Source organism: Helianthus annuus, chromosome 12 (assembly GCF_002127325.2).
Source record: "Helianthus annuus cultivar XRQ/B chromosome 12, HanXRQr2.0-SUNRISE, whole genome shotgun sequence".
Taxonomy (NCBI): domain Eukaryota; kingdom Viridiplantae; phylum Streptophyta; class Magnoliopsida; order Asterales; family Asteraceae; genus Helianthus; species Helianthus annuus.
The window spans coordinates 66769929-66778990 of NC_035444.2; positions in this window are offsets into that span (position 1 = coordinate 66769929).

The following is a 9062-nucleotide window of genomic DNA, read 5'->3' on the forward strand; positions in this document are numbered from 1 at the left end:
GGTTATGAATGCACTAAATGGGAGGATGAAGAGAAAGAAGCAAATTTGATAGAAGAGGAAGAACCGACATTGCTTTGAATAAATGGGTCAAGATTAAAGGGGAGATTGTTGGTGTTAATCTTGACTTTTGGTTTTTAGTATTTTAGATTGTTTGAAGTTATTTTTGATTGCATGGAATAAGCAGCTTGTCTTCAAAGGTCCAAGAGGATTGCATGGTTGGAGTTGAAGAATAAGCACATGGGTTTTAGGTTTTATTGTTTATTTATAAATATTCAATTAGCTAAAACTTGGTAAAAGGTTTGACCGAAATATATGTAGTGTACGTTGGAGAAGTGTACGTTAAGGAAAAGAAGAAGTCACTCCTTGTACCGGTTCTCTAGGTGATTCACTAGTTTAGTGCACTTTTATGGTTCCCACGTGAGTTTTGTAAGGCTATATATATAGCCACTTGTTGAATGAATAAATGTGTCTTTTGCTTTTGAATATTATTCTCTGCAACTTCTTTCTTTTCTCAGTTTACTTATAAATCTCAATCAAGTCTAAAGTTTTGTTCTTAATTTTGAAGGCTTGATATCCAACATTTATCGAATTGAATATATCGAATTTTTAAATTTTTTGAATAATTTATTTTTTCTTGAATTTGTATTCAATTAAGAACCAGTGAATTCGTATTCGAATCAAAATCCTAATTCGAATTCGATTAAAAGTTCGAATTCGAATAAATTCGTTTTGATTCAAATTCAGTTAAAATATACAATAAATTCGTTTTAGTTATGGGCTATTTTAATTTTTTAGAATAAATTTAGAGACTAAATTTATACTATAGTACAATAAAAGTTATACATGTCTTATATATAAAAATAATAAATAAATATGTATTATTTTAATTCAAATTTCGAATCGAATTTAAAATTATAAACCGTGGGGTGTTGGTGTATTTGGCTTAACTGGGAGTGCGAATGAGACTTTTGATTGTATTGTCAAAGTGGGGTGTTGGTGTATTTGGCATGCCATAAATAAACTCAAGTTCGAGAATAAGTAGATTCGGATGGAAGAGATCATCAAGGATTTGAAGACAACAAGCTTTTTATTGGTATAGTAATAGAGTTAAAAATAGATCAGTGTCGTGGAACGATTGGTGCAATTTTGTAATTATGTAATTTCGGTTGTGTTTGGTCGCCCCGTTTTGTGGATTGGTGTTTATTAATGAAGTTCATTTTTCAAAAAAAAAAAAATTATAAACCGGACTACTTGCTTTAAACTCAAAGGTGTAAACTAATTTGGGTGGGATTTGTAATGCTAATGGTAAAGGTTAAACTCAAAGGTGTATACTAATTTGGGTGGGATTTGTAATGCTAAGGCCACCCAGGGCGGTGCAATGTTTACAAGTTAAAGAAATTGTTCACGCGTGGAAAAGTACAAAACACCACCGCCACCGCCACCCCCTCTCCATCGCGTGGAACTGAATTCGCGTTATATTTTTGACGCATGATGTTTTGAGGGAAATTGTTAGTTGGGGGGAAATTGTTGGGTGTGGTGGTGAGTGATGACCATTTCCACTAAAAAAGGTTATAAGTGATCGAATAATGGTTATAACAACCCTCCTTAAAATATTTTAGACACCCTTAAATGTCCTAAAATACACCTCGTATACGAAAACCGGACCCGAAATACCTTTATATCATTAAAAATCAAATAAAAACAATAATTTAAATCTGTCGCGGGGCGCGACCGAGCAACAGACGGCAACACCACAGCCCGCCACGTGGCAGGACACGCGTCAGAACCTAGGATGACTCAGCAAATCAATTGCCGCCTTAGGGGCTCTCGCGGGGCGCGAAAGCCCCTGTTGTTTCTTTCGCGGGGCGCGAGAAACTCCCGAATCAGCACTATCAATAGGAGGTCGAGGCTTCAGTCGTCAATCGTTCAAATCACAATTCTTTCTCTCAATTTCTGATAGCAATTATAATTCCCAGGTATACTACCCCCCTTAATTAGCGAAGCTCTACCTCGCTGTAAGTATTTTAACCCCCGGTTACGTATTAGATACGCTGCCCGATTGATCTAGTGCTCTGTAACGGCTGCTGAGGCTCTGCCCGACGTAGTCGTTGGAGTTCTATCTCGGGGAGGGTATAACTAACGTAAATATGGGTTATTATACTAATGCGTGTGCATTATTTAAAATTTATAGATTATAACCAGGAAGTCACAAGGAAATCCCTAAAATAGCAATGTGAGTAATCCTCCTTTTTGCAAACTGTTTTACAAAACCTCAATTGTTTTAACTTGTACTTAACAGTGATTGAGTATTTGTATTCTACAATTATCGTCGGTATGTTGGGGTTTTGTATTAAAAAATTGTTACTACACTGTGAGTAGTAACATGACCATAAGTCGGGTTGACAGTACCGTGGGTGGTAATTAAGGTAGAAAAATAAACAAATGTAATTGCGTGATCGCCCTCAATGCTGTAAAATGATAAAATCTGTTTTGATTAAACTGGGATTCATTCACCAGTGTTTCTTGCTGATAAAATGTTTTAAACACGTGTTTTAGGTAACTTAGTATGAAGCCAATAAAAGCCAGCTGGAGAGTACTAAAAGCTTAGAAAAGTGGCCATAAAAGTTATCAAATTAAAAAGCAGAATTGTTTTCAATAATTAGGGTTACTCCCTATAAATATACTAAAATGAAAATCGGATTTCGTCTCACTTGTTTATTATAAATCTATTATCAGAAAACTTGGATTTTACTCCATTTAATTATTTTAAACATTTTTGGTGTTTAACTCTGATAAAAATATTTCCTAACTACGATCCTGATGAAATTTCCGCTGCCAAATTAATAAACACCGATACCATCTGACTGGTTCACGGCTCTCGCTCCCGGGCCGGGGTCGGGGGCTGTGACAGAAGGTGGTATCAGAGCTATGCCACTGATTTAAGCCCTTTAGGTGTTCTTCCAATACCTAAACCTTAAATATTTGTGTTAGGAAATTGATATCTTGTGTGTTATCCTATGAACAAAAAATCTTAATGCGCCGGTTTTTTACGTTAACGTTATTTACGTTTTACGCGCCGGTTTTCTACTTTTTACGTGCCGGTTTTTTACGTTTTTACGTTTTACGCGCCGGTTTTTTACGTTTTACGTGCCGGTTTTTTACGTTAACGTTTTTTTATGTTTTACGCGCTGGTTTTTTACGTTAACGTTTTTCTTACGTTTTACGCGCCGGTTTTTTACGTTAACGTTTTTTTACGTTTTACGCGCCGGTTTTTTACGTTAACGTTTTTTTACGTTTTACGCGCCGGTTTTTTACGTTTTACGTAAAACTTTTTACGTTTTCCGAAAAAAATTTACGTTTTACGAAAAACTTTTTACGTTTTACGTAAAACTTTTTACGTTTTACGTTAAAAAGTTTACGGTTTGACTTTTTTTTTACAAAAACTTTTTTACATAAAAACAAACGCACCCAGAAAATCGTTACTCGGTAGGTGTCTCAGATAGTTTGCTATCATCATCGACGCCTCAAAAAAATATAAAAACCCAACAAACAAAAATCAAAAAGAACGAGTGGATTCTTGAAAAGTTTTGGCTCAGATTTCCCGATAATCAGAGGCTGCAAAGTGGGGTTGCGGGTTCAAAAACCTACCCTCCACCATCTTTGCCGCGCCATCGTCCGTTTTTTTTTTTTGCATCATTACCGCCGATTCAATAAGGCACCAGATTCAACCGATTTAAACATTCAAAAGGAAACAGGAACATCATTCAAACACAGAAGGAAACATGAACATCATTCAAACAAAACCCAGCAAAAAGGTAACCTGTTCAAACATTAAAAAAATTCACAAATCACCATCGATCATATTAAAACCCACAGAAGGAACATGAACATCATTCAAACAAAACATGAACATGAACATCATTCAAACAAAACCCAGCAAAAGGAACATGAACATCACTCAACATATCAAAACCCACTTTAACCACTGTTTTTTACAAAACCCACCAAAATAATCAAAACCCACCAAACTTCAAGCAGAAAAAAAAACCCACTAAATAAGATCAAGAACAGAAACACCCACTAAATAAGATCAAGAACAGAAACACCCCCAATATACCCACTAAATAAGATCATTCAAGAACACATGTGAAGAACACAGGCCAAGAAATCACCAGAAAATCAACAAACCCCAGAAAAAAAGAAGAACACAGGCCAAAAAAATACCAGAGAAATCATCAACTCGTCGGGGGGGGGGGGGGGGGGTTAGGTTTTCTTTAGGTTTTTTGGGGGGTTTAGTTTTTAGCATTTAGCTTGGGGGGGGGGGGGTTAGGTTTTTTTTTTGGGGGGGGGGGTGGGGGTTAGGTTTCTTTTAGCTATTTTAGGTTGTGTTCACATTGGTTCTCGCGGTTCTCACAATAAATGGAGTTCTCGCATGAGCCCCTCCCTATATATATATATATATATATATATATATATATATATATATATATATATATATATATATATAATGTAGGTATCTATGGAAAACCCATTTAATCTAGAAAACTTGGGAAACCTGGATTGTGTGGACAGGATTGATCCACATCATCTATTAAAAACACATGATCAAAGGGCAATTTAGTCATTTTGTTTTAACCATCACCTCACCCTTCCCCATCCCATCATTTTCTTTATGTCACATCTCTCTCTCTCTCTCTCTCTATCATATATCACTTTTCATCTAACCATTTTCAAAATAATTCATTAGATATTAGATAGAGAAACATCACCTTTTCATCAAAGCCACCATCAAAGCTACGAGATCTGAATATCGAAGATCAAAGCCACCAGATCTAAAGATCGAAGACACCATGTGTTCATGTACTCATCCCTTTCTTTTGAAGCCACCAGATCTAAAGATCGAAGCAGGCTGAAATCGTTTGGTTGCATGAGTTTCTAGAGAGGGAAAATTATTGGAACACCAAGACCAAAAACACACACAAGTGTGCGAGTGGGAAGCAGGTCAGAAATCATTTGGTTCATGGGTTTTAGAGAGAGAAAGTTGTTAGAACACCAAGAACACACACACAATTGTGTAAGAGAGAAGCAGGTCAGAAATCATTTGGTTCATGGGTTTTGGTTAAGAGAAAAAGTTGTTAGAACATAAAGAACATACTCACAAGTATGACATGGACTGGTTCCATGTCTTAATGTTATTTATTTGGTAAAAGTTGAATGATTTTGTGTGTGTATTAGTAAAATAGATTTGATAGTTTGTTGGGTATTTTTTTTTTGTTTTACATGTATTAAAAAAAATTTAGATTTGAGATAATGATTGTTGTTGTCGTTGTTATATACTAGTTACCTTTAAAAAAAGTCCATAATCTAATCGTTGATGATCTCGTTTATTTTATAAAAAAAATTGTGTTTGGTTTGGTTGCTTGTTTGAGACATTTGATCTGAACAGTAACTGTTATATTATTTGACAATGATTCCCATGTGTTGCATATTATTTGACAATGATTCCCGTGAGACTTTTGACCAAAAACACACACAAGTGGTTTGGTTTATATTATTTGACAATGATTCCCATGTGTTGCATATACATTTGTAACTTGTGTTACAAATCACATGTACTAGCATGTTTGGATGTATACACGTTACATATACCAAGTGTTTTTCATACACATATATTCCATGTGTGTTTCATACACACATGTAACATGCGTATGACTTGTGGTGCATATACTCATGTTACTTGTGGTGCATATACTCATGTTACATGTATACGTACATTATTACATTTTTTGCTGGCATAATTAGATACGTATGTTACATTTATGCCAGTTGCATTCTAAACTGTTTGTGCTATATCTTGTAACATGTGTTACACTTTGAGGTAATATATGTTGTTACAGGGAGTTACACATATATACTTAACGTAATAGTGATTTTAAATGCAAAAATGTTTTTTAGATGGACTTCACTTGGATAACACATTTTCATTACCTTTAGAAACTTCATAATTTATTTGGAATATCTCGTTTATTTTACAAATAAAAAAAGTTACTTATATGTAGTAACAACGTTTCACATGTTACTTATAGTTACCCCCAACCCCTTTTTATGCACATATGTAACACATGTTTGTAACATGTGTTATATGTGTTATGCACATATGTAACACATGTTTGTAACGTGTGTTATATGTGTTATAGCAAAACTTTACACATGTACACATATTACATTTTTGACACCTTTACATGTCGGCCTTCTAAGATGTGTTACAGATGTTAGAATTATCTATTGTTTTGAAGTAGCAATAGGCTTTCTTACATGTACCTGCATAATGTTGTGAAAAAAGATTCCTTCATTATTACTTCAAAACAATAGGCAGTTGTAACATGTGTTACACATGTAGCTCTTATATTACAATCTTTCCTAATATGTGTAACACATGTTACAATTGCTTATTGTTTTGAAGTAACAGTAAAGATATCTTTTTTCATTGTTACTTGAAAAGAATAGGTAGTTGTAACATGTGTTACACATCTTAAAATTGTCTATCTTTTTCAAATAATAACAGGCATTGTGACATGTATCTAGATCATGTAAAGGGTTCGAATAAGACTATGCATTTTATTGAGTTCTGACACTTGTTACATGTTTTACCCCCGACATGTAACATGATTTTGTGCTAACCGCCTACCCTCTTTTTTCCCAGGTACAACATGATTAGTGAAGCTCAGTATGTTCTTTGTTACTTAGTTTAACGTATGTACGTTTCATGTGAAACATAAAAAATATCCCGCTCGTGTTTCAACATGTATTTTGGTTGTAATTTGACAATGGCATAGTTTCCCTTAACTTGTTTTACTAGATGTGTATATTCTTGTGTATGGTACCACTTTTATATGTTACCTTTACCACTTTTTATGTTTAACGACCTATTTTTGTTTTTTAAAAGGGTGCACCTCTGTAACCAATTCGGTAACCAATCAAACCATCATGTATTACGTATGTTACACACTTCTTTTATGTGCTTACTTCGATTATAATATATGACAATGATTCCCATGTGTTGCATATACTTTTGTAACGTGTGTTACAAATCACATGTACTAGCATGTTTGGATATATATATGTTACATATACTAAGTGTTTTATATATACCAAGTGTGTTTCATACACACATGTAACATGCGTATGCCTTTGTGGTGCATATACTCATGTTACATGTATACGTATGTTATTCACTACATCGTATGTAACACAAGTTACTCATGTTACATGTATATGTATGTTATTCACTATATATGTGCCTTGTTTTTATTCACTACATCATATGTAACACATGTTACTTACATGTTCCACCATGTACTCTATTTACTTACGTAAGATGTGTAACACATGTTACAATTGCTTATTGTTTCCAAGTAACATTAAAGGTATGTACCTTGTTTTCTACTTCATCCTGTGTAACACATGTTACACTTGTTAATCAGTATCAAAGGTTACAATTGAAACAATATGTTGACCACCCAATGCTCGTCTACTACTTTTCTTACAATTGGTAATGAATAAAACATGTTAACTAATAACACATGTTAACTGATAACTGGTAACCAAATACATTTCCCACCATAACTATTTAACATCCAGACACCAACATATTACAGAGAAGACCAGAATGGTCATATTGTATTTTGGGTTATGGCCAAAATTTAAAATAAATAAAATTCGTGGTGACTATGATAGTTACAAAAACCACCACGCATATATCACTAGCCAGTTGACTTGTTATAAACAAAAGTTATGGTACCCTAGATAACTACAAAAACAACCATAGATGTTCCCACAAAAACTGTAGAAAGACAACACTACCACACTCAACGCCCTCCCATAAATGAGGCAGCTTCTATCTTGCCTTTCAAAGTATTAGAGGGCGACAACTGTAACGCCTCGCGTTTTTGAACTTTCTATTTATAGCTTGTCGACTTATACTTTCCTATTTTAGACAATTGTACTCTCGTTTATTCCCAAATTTCATTCCGAGACTTGAATCCTAATGAAAAATGCATGATTTTGTTCATATTTGTGTTTATATGCTATGTTATGTTATTACACGTTGAAACACGTTGAAACTATGTTAAGCACGTAAAAACAGTGAAATTCCATCTAAATCTCAGCTCTTAAATCCGTCATTGCCAAGAGATTACCCTAAACCGAACAAAAATCGGGAATTCATACGTTGATTCGGTAAACATCCAGAAATATTGGGCTAAATCAAATAATTATAATATTTATTATCCATTAAAATAAATAAGTATAGTATTTAAAAAAAAATATTATTTTATTGAATCTTAGTTAGTTTAAACTAACTTAGTTAACAAAGCCTTTTGTAACTTTGAACTTAACCTGGTTAAGTCTAACCAGGTCAGCAAATACAAAGGAAACCACTAACTGAGTTAGAAAACTCAGTTAGTCTGGTTAAGTCAAAAAAATAACAAAAAAGGGGGTCTCCTGGGTGAGAACCGCCCTCTTTAGGATTCGAACCCGCGCACCTACTACCAAACAAGAGTGTCTTAACCAGTTTATCCTCCTTTCCGGAGCTGATAAACTTGGTTTCTAATTTTGTTTACACTCACTTTCGAATTCAAAATCTAATCCATATAACCGCCAAAACAAGAAACGTGATTCGGTCAAACCTTCCATCTTTCTTCTACGGCCAGCTGTTAAATCCCGATCTCCCAAAATAACGATATCAATCACAATCATTCCATATATTCGGTTCAATCACCGGTTGGTTTCCTTAATTACCCGACCCAAACCGTTCCTATATAAACCCGACGTCCCTCAACCTTTCGATCACACTCACCACCGAAAACCACCACCACCTTTCTCTCCTCTCACCCATCTCGGAACACCCTCGCCGGAAAGGAAGCTGACGTCGTCGGAGGGACTGACTCGCCGGAGAACGAGGACCGCCGGAAAAACTGCAACTCCGGTTACCCCTTCCCCTTCTTCTCTTCTTATATTTTTTTCTTTTTTTCTTTGTTACTGTAATATTACTATTATTATTA